Genomic DNA, 16002 nt, shown 5'->3' with positions numbered 1-16002 from the left:
GGGGGAAAAAAAAAACATTTCCTGAAATTGTCCCTATCATTTTATTTATAAATACATTGGCCACATGTTGATTATGTATTGTCCATTTCAGCCACATCTGCCCACAGAGAATAATCAAGGCAGTGGTGACAGCTTTGATGTGTAAGGAAACAGTGATGTGAATAAAGTCCAGAAGGAGAAAAAAAAAAAGATGGAGGTCATCTTCAGAACTCGTCTAGAAACCTTAATTTGCTTGTGTTAACTCACTCTGTAAGCAGATATATTTTTCCCTGAGATAAAATCAGTGAGACCCAAAAGGCTATATCCTGGTACTTTTATAATGAGTTTTTATTTTGGAAAAGTGGGAATATTATGATGAGATTAAATTTGCCAAGTTTATATTTTATTTAAACCAGGCTTCCCTGGTGGCTCAGAGGGTAAAGCATCTGCCTGCAGTGCGGGAGACCTGGGTTCAGTCCCTGGGTTGGGAAGATCCCCTGGAGAAGGAAATGGCAACCCACTCCAGTATTCTTGCCTGGAAAATTCCATGGACGGAGGAGCCTGGTAGGCTACAGTCCACGGGGTCACAAAGAGTCGGACACGACTGAGCGACTCCACTTTAAACTCTTTTTTATATTTTATTTGCATATTACTATCATTTTGTAGACTGGATCTAATGCAAGAGATACAGAAGACTAGTAATAGAGAAGCAACCGCTTTCTCCAAACCCAGTAAATGGTGCACAAAACTCTCAGCTGACTATGTGATGTAGGAGTTCAGGAATGAGAGGGCAGTAGTGGATGGGCTAGCCAGAGAAAGTGGTAGCCACTTCTGATTGATACTGAGTCTTTTCGTCGAGATAGCAAGAAGGGAATCAAGGTGTTGTCCTAAGCTTAACTCGAGTGATGGACATTATGAAATGGAGATGGTTATAAACATGTGCTTAAAATGTAGGACATGTGAGATGAAGGGTCTAAAATAGTAGTGCTAGAGAGAAGTTCTAGTACTACCTGCAAGTCCCTCGATAAAGGCCATTTCACCACAGAAAAAAGGCACCTGCTCCTTATTCAAGGCCCCAAGCTAGAGTTGAGACAGAAAGAGAGGCTTACAGAACAAACCCACCTCTGCTTGCATGTGGATTGGGGAGAGGAGCTTTTGGGGGACTGAAGTCTCTTGCATTACACTTTCGCTCAACTCTCAGGAAGGGCTTGGCTAATGCCTATTTGCAGGCTGAGTTTATTTTTTAAATGCAAATGAAGGAAGTGTTGCAGTTCAGCTTTGCAAACAGTTTTCAGAAATCCTGTTGGCCTACATTTAGCTGGAAAGCAGCACCCGGTACCAAGAGTAGGGGCTCAAACAATCAAGCAGTTGTTTGCCTCACTCACATTCCTGAGGCAATCTGGTTCCAGCTGAACTCCTTGGGAACAGTCTGGGCTATGTACCCCTGGGGCATCTGCCCCAATTAGCACTGACCCTTGGGAGCCTCCTTACTGGCCCTAGGTCACTCCCAGCCTCTTGGATTCTGGGTAAACCAGATTACTGTAGGAGCCTCTAGGCTTTCCACAGCCCCAGGGAAAACGGGACATCCAGGATGGCCAACAGGAACTCAGTAACCTTGTCCACCTCTGGTTCTCTGAACCAGAGACACACACAGTGGTGGGATCTTCCTCGTGACTGAGGAACAACAGGGAAGAAAGCTCAGAGAGAGTCTGGCCAGGCTAAACTTTGTAATGCACAGAGCAAGTCCAGGCTGTGGAATTTCACAAAACTGGGTTTGGCTCTTGGATCTTTTCTGTCTAACTGGGTGACCTTGGGCAAGTCAGCAAACCCTACAAAACTTTAATTTTTTTAAGTGTAAAATGGCGACAAAATTATCTGATCTGTCCTGCAGTGTCTTCAAGACTTTAAGGTGGTCAATAAAATGCCTGACTCATAAAATGTTGCCAGTAAATGAGACTTAGTTGCGAAAACTAAAACTCACCATGTCTGATCAGGACAATACCACTCCTGAGAAAATCAGAGGCCACATAATTATTCAAATCCCTCTGTTTTGCTGTGGTTCATGATCAGTTTGTGATCGGCCCTTCCTTTCTGAGAAAGCATAATTTACAATTTACAGTTACAATAATACAATCATAATTTGCGATAATTGACGATTAGTTTTTGTGCCTCTCTCCACTCAGCACTTCTAGGCACACTGGGGGTGACAGAAGGAATATATGATGTGATCTCCAGCTTTGAGACTCTAACTGCAAGAACAAAACTGACAGATCATGAACCAATTCAAGAACAGTTAAAGGCATCAAACTGCACAGTCCTGAGTAGTGCGAACGGAGCGGGAAGGAGGGGAGAAATCTGCATGGGCTGCCATGGTCAGGGAAAGCACCACAGAAGCATTGGGTTTGGCCGGTATTTACTGAGTGTCTACCATGAGCTGGATCCTGAGAGAGGTACCGATAAGGAGGAGACTTTCTCTAAGAAGCTTAGAACCTAGTCTGGAGAAAGACCCATTAATATCCCACTTCAACATACTGCAGTGAGTGCTAAGAATGGACTTGGAGGAGGAAAGTACTGTAAGAATATGGAAGAAAACTGGCTTAGATTGATTTTGAAGGAGAAGTTGGGTTTAGGTAAATATCAATGCAAGGCAGGTGGATCAGCATAAACAAAGATATAACAATGGAAACAATCAAGGTACTCGTGTGTGTGTGTGTGTGTGTGTGTGTATGAGAGAGAGAAAAGGGAGAGAGAGCAGAGCAAGTTCAGGAGAGGAACAGGGCATGTAATTGGAAAGAAAAATAGAAATTCTAAAATTAGATGCAAGATTTAAAGAAATTGCTGTTCAATCACTCAGTCGTGTCCAGCTCTTTGTGACCCTATGGACTGCAGCATGCCAGGCTTCCCTGTCCTTCATAGTCTCCTGGAGTTTGTTCAACAAACTCCATGTTTAACATGTTTAACTCATGTCTAACAAATTGGTAATGCCATCCAACCATCTCATTCTCTGTTGTCCCCATCTCCTCCTGCCTTCAATCTTTCCCAGCATCAGGGTCTTTTCTAATGAGTTGGCTCTTTGCATCAGGCACCCAAGATTTAAAGAAGAACCTTTTCTAAATTCTATTTCTCTTATAAATGAGGCAGATGATCATGCTAAGAGGCAAGCATAGGTTATAAAGTCCAAGAGAATTCTCAGATATGGCTTTTGTGAGTGACCCAACAGGATAGAGGTCAGCTATGAGGGCTTCCCTGATAGCTCAGTTGGTAAAGAATCCACTTGCAATGCAGGAGACCCCAGTTTGAGTCCTGGGTCAGGAAGATCCACTAGAAAAAGGATAGGCTACCCATCCCAGTGTTCTTGAGTTTCCATTGTGGCTCAGCTAGTAAAGAATCTGCCTGCAATGCGGGAGACCTGGGTTCGATCCCTGGGTTGGGAAGATCCCCTGGAGAAGGGAAAGGCTACCCACTCCAGTATTCTGACCTGGAGAATTCCATGGACTGTATAGTCCCTGGGGTCACAAAGAGTCAGACATGGCTGAGTGACCTTCATTTTCATATGAGGGTATTCACATTTGAATACACTCCTCTTTCCCATAGAAAAACTTCCCAGGCTAGTGAAATCGACCACAGTGGGACTGGAACCAAGGGTGATTTTGTGAGTTGGTTTTCTGGTCAAGGTCTTCTCTTGGAAATTAATCAGGAAAGTAGAGATCTGGACCCAGGCTCCCCTAGGAGAAAGAACTGACCAGGCATTGGGCCTGGGCTAGAAGTGGAGGGACTGTGGAAGCTGGGACACAGAAAGTATTTCTGGAGTTGACTGAGATAAAGAAGTTAGAACTAAAGACTTCTTTAGTTTCAAAGCTTTCTGAAGACCTCAATATCCCAACCCAATTCCCAGCAAGTCCTCCCTGCTTCTCTGCCTGAGTCACTGACTATCCTGGTAGATCCCCACTGGCTTTGCTGTCTGCACTGCACACTGGGGCCAAATCAGAATGGTGTTGAGCTTCTGACTCATTCCTGACTGGGTTATCAAGGCTCTGTCTTACGGAATTACACTTGATGATAATCACTGAACCACAGTAGCCCAGGAGGTCTCCCCTATTAGAATAAATGCTCCTTTGAAGAGAAGTATGAGCAATCACAGATTTCTTTCCTTAGTACAAGAGATCTGGAGATATTTACTTGCTCCCACCATGAGGACTGGGCATAAACAGACAGTAGTTCTACTGTGTGGTTATTTAAGGGGCTTGGGAAGATCAAACTGTTGAAATACAATAACTCTATACAGCCTAAGAATCATTTGGGTTTTCCCCTTCCTCTTTAAATCAACAAACATTTATTAAGCACCTATATTGGGAGCTGGTGGTTCAGACAGTAAAGAATCTGGCTACATTGGAGGAGACCCTGGATCAGGAAGATACTCTGAAGAAGGGCATGGCAACCCATTCCAGTATTCTTGCCTGGAGAATCCCCATAGACAGAGGATCCTGGTGGGCTACAGTCCATGGGGTTGCAAAGAGTTGGTCAGGACTCAGTGACTAAACACAGCACAGCACATGAGCTAGACACTGTGTGAGTTACAGTCGTCATTCTCCAAAACTCACAGTCAAGTGGAAGAGACAAATGGAGTGAGAAGAGCTGTTAGACATAAGCGACACAGAGGGAACCCAAAGGAGTGAGCTTCCCCGGTGGCTCAGACAATAAAGAATCTGCCTGCAGTACAGAAGACATGGGTTTGATCCCTGGGTCGGGAAGATCCCCTTCCTGATCTACCTGGAGAATTCCATGGACAGAGGAGTCTGGCTACAGTCCATCGGGTTGCAAAGAGTTGGACATGACTAAGTGACTAATACTTTCACTTTTGGGATTGGAAAAGGTTACAGGGAGAGGAGACAGAAAACACAACATGAAATAGTTGGCCTGGTTGTGTGCAGGGACCTGTGGGACAGAAAGAGCTGAAGAGGATGGGCAGGTAGATGTCAAGCTATGAAGAGACTTTCACAGCAGTCTAAGCCAAGGTTTTGCCTCTCTGGTGATAGAGCATCACTGAAAGTCTCAAACAAGGAAGTGGCACATTCAGTACTGTGTTCTACAGCAATCTTCTGGCAGGCAGACACCTTCAGAGATGGAAGTGGGACATGGAGAGACTACCAATCTGTGTATCAGACAATGAAAATATTAATTACCCTTCTATCAAACTAGTCAATCCTAAAGGAAATCAATCCTGAATATTCACTGGCCAGACTGATGTTGAAGCCCCAATACTTTGGCCACCTGATCTGAAAAGATGAATCATTGGAAAAGACCCTGATGCTGGGAAAGATAGAAAACAGGAGTAGAAGGGGATGACAGAGGACAAGATGGTTGGATGGCATCACTGACTCGATGGCCATAAGTTTGAGTGAGCTCCGAGAGGTGGTGAAGGACAGGGAAGCCTGGTATGCTGCAGTCCATGGGGTTGCAAAGAGTTGGACTCAACTGAGCCACTGAACAACAGTAACAATAAAGAATACTGAGACTCCAGTTAGTTGATCTAGTTTTCATGGCTCCCCATTGGAGTTTCTCAAGGACAGGTACCCATATTTCTTATTTGGGCGTGCTTCCCTTTGTCTAGACAACCACCTGGTCTATTACAGGCACTTGCAAAATGCCAGCTGAATCCATGGCAAATAGAGGGTAAGAAACTAGGCCTCAATGCTCCAATCTGAGGCTTTTTCTACACACTGGTTCTCCGAGAGACTTCAATTTGGGAGATGAGGATAGGCTGGAGTAGCAGTTAGATGTAATATACAGCCCGGCATTATGAGGTATGCTGTGTGAATGCTGAGCAAGCAGACTAGTCTGGACAGAGCAGAGCTCAGCAGAGGTTAAAAAGGAAGTGTCCCCTTCAGTTTCAGGGGATTGTTCAAGCAAGAACCACTTTGTCAGGAGCTGCAGCCATTAGATTACTGAAGAGGTGAACTTTGGGCAATGCCGAGTCAGGAAGAGTTCCAGGGGTGGAGGCGGGGCTGGGGAGACAGAGACGTTTCTAAGAGGGAAGAGAGACTCAGGAAGGAGAAGGCAGGAGCCTCACTTTGACATTTAACTGCTAATCTGCCTCTACCTCACTCTTCCATCCCCAAAGTGAGGAGCTTTTTTTCTCTTATTTCCTGTCAGGCGAGTTCAGTTTGCCATTAGGCACCTAACAGATCCTGTCCGCTCAGAGAGTGAAACCAGGGTGCGAGAATGTGGGTGTGGGCTGCAGAGCGCAAGACTACGTGGGCTCCGGGGTCTGAACTCTGCGATCTTTTGGCCTTAGTTTCCTCATCTGTAAAATGGAAATAATAATAGTAACTGTGTCATAAAGTTGCTGTGTGATAGATGATGTTTGTCGGGAGTTTAGTACAGTTTCTGACACAAGGACTGAAAAAAGGATGACTATTGATTATTTTTAGGAGCTGGGGAGGAGAGAAGGTGATGCAAGAATCATGGGTGGTTCCAAAGATGTATCTAACTCTCATCCACTACATTAAACTCACTGGGCAATGGTTCTTCAAGGGCCTGAGGGATCTGGCCCCATCAGGACTTATACAGCCATCTGAGGCAATGTAGGAGGAAAGGCCCTGGTGACTGGTGAGGGTGTGGAGCCAACAAGAGACTGCTCAAGGGGCCTTGGGGTTCTCATCCATGAACTCAAGAACCAACAGCTTGAGGGAGTGCTAAGAAATCTGTTTACATACTTTTTGAAAAATATCAGACTAGCTAAAACTGGAAAGGAAAAGAAATATGGTCATTTCCTCAGGTCATCAACCCTAATATTGAACCAATGCTGGTTCTTAGTTTTTCCAGTAGTCACGTATGAATGTGAGAGTTGGACCATAAAGAAGTCTGAGTGCCCAAAAATTGATGCTTTTGAACTGTGGTGCAGGAGAAAACTCTGAGAGTCCCTTGGACAGCAAGATCAATCCTAAAGGAAATCAACCCTGAATATTCATTGGAAGGACTGATGCTGAAGCTGAAGCTCCAATACTTTAACCAGATGATGCGAAGACTCATTGGAAAAGACCCTGATGCTGGGAAAGATCGAAGGCAGGAGGAGAAGGGGACAACAGAGAATGAGATGGTTGGATGACATCACTGATTTGATGGACATGAGTTTGAGCAAACTCTATGAGTTGGTGATGGACAGGGAAGCCTGGTGTGCTGCAGTCCATGGGGTCACAAAGAGGCAGACATGACTTAGTTGACTGAACAACTGAACAACAACAACAAATGTCTGAAGAGTTGAAATACAAAGAAGATTGTACTTCTTCCTATTTATTTTCTTGAACATAATGGAGAAAAAAAAAACAAAACAAAGCATTAGAAAAAACAGGCAAACACTTAATAACTCTTAATAATGCAAAAGAATCTTTAAGGGAGAAAAGAAAGCATTTGACATCATCAGAAAAAACTGATTGAAATATCTAGCATTAGCATTTTCACTGACACATTTTCCCAATTGCTATAATCTTGGCATTGCTAATAGACACTAAATCAGCAGAGAGACCAGTAGAAAGCATATATAGCAAAGTGAGAAACAGCATGTGTTACATCTTAAAAAAAGTAAAACAGAGCTAAAACTTCAAAACTAAAAAAACATATTTCTGCCTTTAGAAATCTATCCTAAGCCAAAGGACAGAAATTCTGTTAATAAAATATGTAGAAATATATTTATTATAGAATTTCCATAATGGCAATAACCAAAAATAAATTTCATGTCCAACAACAAAGGACTTGTTAAATCCACAGGATGAAATATAATGCAGTTATTACAAATGATATGTGTGCTATACTGAGCTAACTAGCTTCAGTCATGTCCAACTCTTTGTGACCCCACGAACTATAGCTTGCCAGGCCTCTCTGTCCATGGAATTCTCCAGGCGAGAATACTGGAGTGTGTTGCCATGCCTTTCTCCAGAGAATCTTCCCAACCCAGGGATTGAACCCACATCTCTTATGTCTCCTGAATTGGCAGGTGGGTCCTTCACCGTTAGTACCACCTGGGAAGCCCTATAAATGATATACCTTAATATTATTAAAAAATATAAGGGAAATACTCAATATGTAAGGGAAATACTTAATATACTATTAAATTAAAAAGACAGAACTGCAAAGGGAGTGTGATATCACATAGATAGCAATAAGACTGAAAGGAAATATACTAAAGTGCTAACAATGGCTGTCTCTAGGTGGCAAGATTATGGGTGATTTTTATTTTCTTCTCTATTGTAATATTTTCTAACTTTATAAACTTTGTGCATGTAATACTTTTATAATTAGTTTAGAAAACAATAAAATTATCTTGCACAGTTATAGTTGTTTTAGACCTCATAAAAAGAGCTGATTATTTCTGTCCATAACAAATTCCATTCAACTATTACGGGAAGATTTAAAACTGGTTCTGAATTAAGAGTTTTAAACACTTTCCTCTCCCACACCCAGATCTCCCCGTCCCAACCATTTTTTAAGTCAGAGTTTCTGATTTCTGAGGCTTTTCACAGATTGCTCCCCCCAGTTGTTCCCTCTTTTCATCCACTGGTGAGTTTCTATCTCATATCCCTCTTATTCTTTCTCTTGTATATTAATGAGAGAAAAAATGCAGATAATAGTCATTTTGAGCAAGAAGGCATATGTATGTCTTGAGTAAAAAAAGCAGCAGATTCTTTACTGTCTGAGCCACCAGGGAAACCCCAAAACCAGTATATAAAATCAAATATATGATATAAACAAAGTTACCCCTTGCTTTAAAATAATTCACATTAATATATTCACCTTTAGAATCTACCCTAGTGCATCTGAAATGCAATTTTATTACTAAAGGTGTGAGTTTTCCCAACTTTTCAGGGCCCACCTATTGTTCTCTCCATGTCACTTCATTCTCCAGGGCCTCCTAAGGCAGATTCATCTGACCCTGAAGTATAAAGAAATCCCACCAAGGTTGCAAGGAAGCAATGTGGAAGAAGCTGTTTATCTTTTTTTTTTTTTTTAAATACTTGTTTTACTCATTGATTTTTGGCTGTGCTGGATCTTCGTTATTGTTCACAGGTTTTCTCTAGTTGCACCTAGCTGGGGCTACTCTCTAGTTGTGGTGTGTGGACTTCTGATTGCAGTGGCTTCTCATTGCAGAGCACCAGCTCTAGGGTGTAGGCTTCAGTAGTTGCAGCTGGAGGGCTCTAGTGCGCAGGCTCAGTAGTTCTGGGCCAAGGGCTTATATTGCCTGGGGCATGTAGAATCTTCCTGCAGCAAGGATGGAACCGGTGTCCCCTGCAATGGCAGGTGGATTCTTAACCACTGGATCATCAGGAAAATCCAAGGGGTTGTTCTTCAGGTTAGGATTATCTTAAGGCAAGCTAGACACTAGCTGTGGGCACAAAACTTAAAGAGTGGGGGAGCAAAAAATTCATAATCGAAATAAATACAATATTAATGCAATATTTTAAAAAATTGAAATTAATGCACACACACACAAAATCCATGATGAACAAAATATTGAAAACTGAAAAGGCTAGTACCATGCCAAGCCATAATGGAGCCTAAGTTGAAAGGGAAAAACGTGCAGCCTTATAAATATGTTCTTCTATTTTTTAAATATCCAACTTTTTTAGAACATGAAAATTGTTTAAAAATATTGAAACACTAAAAAATTGGTATCTGTTCATTCCTCAAGGAATGAACTCACTTAAGAAACACTCCTCAAATTCTGTCAGTTCTTCAAAACCAGCCATAATGAGAAGGCCGAAAGCTCGGGATAACATTTAACATGTATGCCATCTCAAGCCCACTTAATTACAGTTTAAATTCCCATCCCAGGATAGGCACTGAGGACTCTAGGACTTCTAGGACTTCTAGGAGTACACATCCCACACCTATACCATTCAGTTTACAAACATTTGTTGAACACCCACTGTCTGTCGGGACATTTTCTAGGCATTGATACTACACTGGTGCATAAGACAGGCCAGAGCTTGATAACACGGAAACTGCATTTTACTGAGCCCTTAATTAACAGATTTTCCTTGCTTATTTGTTTGACTGTTTTTAATGGATGTTTATTTCTCACCTAGCTTTTCATTTTCCAGCTACCGCAAATTTACTCTGTCAGTCATCTATATCATTCTTTGGGTTGTTGAAACGGGCTGTCTTGCTCTAACTCTTGTGTTTTGCACTGGACCTTTACACTTCGGTGATGATTTATTTCCCACATATGTTAAGTCTTCGCTGCCATTCAACCTTTGCTTTTCCTATTTTCTGCTTTCTCAAGCCCAGTGCTTTGCATACAGTAGATGTACACTAAATATTTGAGGATCACTTAATCGTTGAATGAATGCATCAGTAAAAGAATCAACAAAGAAAGGAATAATGAATGGATGTACCTGATCCCTGGAGGCAGAGAGGAAGGATCATCACAGGCCCCCTTGCTGTTTCTGTATGTTTGATATATGAATATGTGATCACATATGCATTTGTGTATGCTGACGTGCATTTGCTGGTAGAATAGGAACAACTGGATAAGGCTTCACAGTTGTGGTGTTTCAGAAAGAACCCTGGTCTGGGAGATGTGTGCTGGGTTGGGCAAGTCACTCCTCCTCATTGAAAGGGTCTCTGTTTCCTCATCTATAAAATGAGGCAGCTGAACTGTGAAGTCTAAAGTACTCTTCGGGTCTAACTAACATGAGTTGAATTTAATGCTCCTGATGCTGTAGGAATTAGCTAGTATGGGTACTGATGAGCACTGTCTTGGCCTCTTTTGTGCTTTTGGGTGCTCTAAGAAAAGGAACATGCTCTAAATATACAATACAAACATCAGTCAGGAAAAAGGGGCAATTGTGGTGTTTCTTATTGATGAAGATCCCAGGAAATAACTGTGTGATTCCAAGATGTCCCTTCTGGCATTCAGTTATTTTAATGTTATAATGAGTAAAATCCAAAGAATCACTGCAGCTTCCTTAGAACAAAATTTACCTGTTTAGCATGTTCTTTGAGAATTTCTGTGTTCATATGAGGGGTGGAGGGATGTTATTTTCAATTCAACCCTTGAAGAGAATTGGTAAGTCAAATGCCAGCTCCTGAATAGTATTAACAGTAACTAATATTTGTAGAGTGTTTTATAGTTTACACAGACATTTCCACATTTATATTCCTATTTAATCCCCAGTACAGTCCTGTGATGGGAACGTCTTCTTATAATCCTCTTTTTATGTGTGAAGAAAATGAGCTGAGCCTGTGGTGCCCATCTCTGGACCCCAAACCTCCGGCTCTTTGCAGACACAGATTTTTAAAAACTCTTTCAAGGAGAAAGGGCCTGAAATGGAGCAGGCATCCAGCAGAGCCTGTGCTATTGTCTCTCTGAGATTAGGGGAAAGCGTCCTTCTTTGGAGGACTGGGTAGAATAAATCAGTGGTTCTCCCAAACCTGGCCTCAACCTCGACCTGTGGAATCAGAATCTCCAGGGAGTAATTTAAATTTCAGTTTTGAAAAAATTTCAGAATTTCATAACTTTTTCTGTATTAAAAAAATCTCATATAAAACTTGAATAAATATTTACTCAGTGACTATTAGGTGTCCATTTGCTTTCTTTCTCTAGTTGACAAAAGAAAAAAAGATGAAACACTGTATTTGACTCCTCCATTTTTCGTTTTGTGTATGTGTGCATATTAGGAGGTCTATGAGTTTCTCAGAACTTTTTTGGACTGTGAAATTCAAAACTCTAGAAAACACTCATGACTTTTATCGTATTCAGTTCAGTTCAGTCACTCAGTCATGTCCAACTCTTTGTGACCCCATGGACTGCTGCACACCAGGCTTCCCTGTCCATCACCAGCTCCTGGAGCTTGCGCAAACTCATGTCCATCAAGTAGGTGATGTCATCCAACCATCTCATCTTTTGCCATCCCCTTCTCCTCCTTCCTTTAATCTTTCCCAGCATCAGGGTCTTTTCCAATGAGTCAATTCTTCACATACTTTCCTACATAAACATCTTGAATGGTCCCTCATTACTACTAGATCAGGTACTAGTTCCTAAGTCCAACTTTATTACAAACTGTTTGATCTCAACTGCTCTAGGTTTTCATTTTTAAGCTGTAAAATGAAGTTGTTTGACTAAATTGTTCCTAAAATAATGGATTTATAAGTGTCACAGATAAGAGTCCTGTGGCATTCAAAGAGCTATGCGCGAAGGTTCCCAGGGAAGGCTCCTCCTGAAGACAGAGCAAAGTTGGCTCGGGGAGCCCCTGCTGTCCTGAGTGGTGTTGGCCCAGTGAGTGTGGTTTGGGTGCCCGTTCTTAGAAGCAAGAGCTCCACCCATTTCCATCAAGGAAGCTAACTAAATTCAAGTCTAATGCATGTTTATAAAAATATCATAGTTAAATAGAATATAACGTAGTAAAAGATGAAAATCATTTAATATGAACTATTCAAATGACAATTCACTGCTGTCCTTAGTGCTTCACACTTAGTGCTTATGTCTTTAAAGATTTTTGTTTTATTTAGTGTTAAGAACCTATTTCACTTCTTGAGTAAACTAAGTTTTTCTCTTTTTCTCTCTCCTTCCTTCCTTTTGTCCTTCTTTCCATCCTGCTATCCTTCCTTTTTTTCTTTCTCATTCCATTAGAACCTCTAACAGAAAATGATTACCTTCATGACTTATTTTAACCCAGATCCTATCACATGCATGGAAAGAATTAAATCAGAATAATGAATGTGTGTTGTGAAAATGGGTAATAAAGCGATGATAGATGACTATTATTGTGGTTGTTATGATATTGTCAAGTTAAACCAATGTACAATATGTCCATTTGGAAATCCAGTAGAACACAAAAACTATTTTTCTGTCTTTTTTTGCTTTTTTTTTAAAGCTTTGTTTTAAAAAGACACCTTCCTGTCACCAGTGCTTGTAAGTGAATAAAATGAAATTGATGCCTAGCAAGGGAAAAAAAGGAAAATACTTCTTTACTTTGTATTAAGAATACATGACATCTTTGCTGTCAGCAATAGTGAAGTGAAATACATACCAAATATGTCTTGACATAACTTGACAGGAATGTATGTCTTCTTTTCTCTCATTTATTTTTGTGATAAGAATATGTGATTTTACTGCCAAGGAAACTTGTAATGTCGTAGAGAAATGGAAATGAAATTGTGTTGGATATGTCCAATTTCCCCTGACAGAGTGGCATAAGCTATAGCATGCATGTAGTCTTGGGAAGTTAACAACAGGCCTCAGCCAGCAAGACCTAGGCATTGACATTTGTCAAAACAACTTTCCTCAACACATCAAAATGTGCCTTCCTCTTTTGTGTTATTCAGATGTGTTCGGGTAACTACGTTTTAGAAAATGGTGACTGTCAGAGAATCATTGCCATCCACATGTGAATGATATCAAGAGATAAAAAAACAACTTATCTTTCTAACTCAAATATGAACCTATTCCATTTTGATTATGCTTAATCCATGAGGGCCCTTTAAAACAAATCAAAATCTAATATAACTGTAAGTGTTGTATTTTTGCTTTGTGGGTTATTTTTCCCCCATAACCTGACAAATGTAAATGTCACAGATTGTTTCTTTTTCCTTTCCAAAGCATTGCACCGATGGATGTTGTGTGTTGGTGTAAGTTTGGTCTATTGTTCTTGAGTTCATTGCTTTTTACAATTGTTGCCTTTCTTGGAAGGACTCAACTCAAATCATCTAGGTATCGCTGGCCCTTTAGAAAACATTCTAAATTTCTTACTCTTGCTACAGAGCAATGGATGTTAAGTGAGGTGAGTATTAAGCACAACAAAATGATATTTCAAGTGAACCTCCAACCTGTCTTTTGGGGTCTCTTTTACAGTTACACACACAATTTCTAGAACCCTAGCAACAGTTTCTACAATAAATTGTGTCTGAAGCAAGAATTCCTTACCTAGGGCAGACAGAAAGAGAATCAGCCAGCAGTGTAATCATTGCTCTGCTGTTTGAAGGAATATTGAGATCAGATGCCTCCAGAAAGCCCACCAGGCCCAGAGGCACTGGACAATAAAAGGGGAAAAATAATAGACGCCAATGCTTTATTAAGTATATTTTTTCTCACTTAGGTGCCCATTCCCTGGTCAGACAATTAGTTGAGGTTCTTTCCAGAGAAAGTGTTACCCACCAAGAAAAACTCTTTTAACCTTTCAAAATAACAAATATCTTTAATGACTTTTATCCCCTTTCCATTGACATCACAGATACAACGTGACCTGTCTTGAAGTCAAGCCCAAATTGAAATCACTGCTGGCAGGGAAAGGAAAAATAGAACATTTGATAATAAGAGTGACAGATGAAGCTTTGGGGACCTTGAAAGGGAGAATAGCTCAAGCTATGACCTGGGACAGAAATATTGCACCTTAGCAAAATACCTGCCCAGTCTGTAAGTTAGCAGGCTGGTACATTTGCACATGATAGTGGGCTAAATCCGATGCTTGATAGAGGTTGGTATTATTTTCCATGTACATGTTTAAAAGGAAAGCCAGACATGCTTTCTAGCAAGAACCTTTTGATTATAGACCGACTGTTCAATAACACACTCCCTGGGGAAAACATTTTTATTTGGTTGTATGAAAGCTGAGATTTATTAGACATATTTCTGAAGAAAGAACTTCCTAAATTTACTTTATCTTACTACACATTATTATTAAACACTTCATAGGGTAAAAATATATACAGATATTTTTATATATTCTACACATATTTTTCCAAAGATAAAGGCGACCATCTGTAATGTCCCTTGATTTATTTTCAGGATGGAGAAAGTATTATTTTATGACTTGTAAAATCTCTTAGTTATATCCTGACTTTTAATTGTGCTACATTTCTAAGCGATTACTTGAACTACAGGTGTAAGTTCAGTAGGATCTATCAATTTCTAGTGTATTCTGTCTTCAACTCTTAATTATCTGTGCTTGTTTTGCTATTCACCTTAGATTTCTTTAAAATATGATATGTTCAAGGCTTCTTCACTCTTGGCTAGTTTGGCAGTTAATAGTAACATTGTTCTAATATTATCCATTACAGTGAAAGAATTTCCCAGTGATGGTCATTGTAGGTCTTTTCCATCAGGTGCCTTTTACTTTTGAGCTGTCAGAGAAGAATTTAATTCCAGTAACTCATTACTTGAGATAAATTTCCCAAGGAATCTTCAGTTTAGGCTTTGGAGGCACTGCCTTCTATTCAAACATTGTGAAACATTTTAGGTCATATGAATAATCGAGTTTGCGTCATTGTGAAATAAATACATTAGGCTACATTTTCACTGAAGTTTATAAGTCCATGGATGAAGCAAATTGTTTCTCTCTTTCCCTCTGTGGATAATAATGGCAGAAAGTCATACTGTTTATTTTGCCCTTGATATAAATTTAAATTGAATAAGGATGGTTCAAATGGACCCAAGAAAAATCTGGTTACTTCCCTGGGTCCATCAGCATCTTAAAGCACTTTTCAAAAGTTTTGGGGCTTTGTAAAGCCTGAAACATATTTTACCACGCCCCTTTCCCCTTATTTCATAAACCAAAGTAATTTAAAAGAAAACCTTAATCCATATGTTTCTAATTAATCTGCACTAAACTCATCAAAATGGTGTTTTTTAAGAGTGATTTGGTGTCCAAGAAGTCTTCTGAATCTCTCTGCAACAGGCCTTCTTAATGCTATTTCTCTTTGAAGCAGGAAGTTGTGTTTTGCCAACAGTAAAGAAATTCAAACCCCCAAAGGGTTGAGATCAGTTTAAAACTTCAAGCCTGAGGGCTCTATGGGGCTCTACACTTGGCAAATCAGCTGCTTTCCTCCTGACTTTGAAATACCTTATTTTCCTCCCACAAAAATGCTCTATTTATTGTTTTGCTAAAATACATGTTAAAATCTGAACCATCTTCAGACGCTTTGATACATAAAAGTGTATGAACTAGAAAGCAGGACCTCATGTCCAATTTACTCTAAAGCAATTTCATTTGATTGTCCATTTGGATCTTTCTTTAATTTCCTAGTTTC

This window comes from Cervus canadensis, chromosome 7 (genome assembly GCF_019320065.1).
Source record: "Cervus canadensis isolate Bull #8, Minnesota chromosome 7, ASM1932006v1, whole genome shotgun sequence".
NCBI classification, from domain to species: domain Eukaryota; kingdom Metazoa; phylum Chordata; class Mammalia; order Artiodactyla; family Cervidae; genus Cervus; species Cervus canadensis.
Note: the sequence above shows the minus strand (reverse complement) of the source record.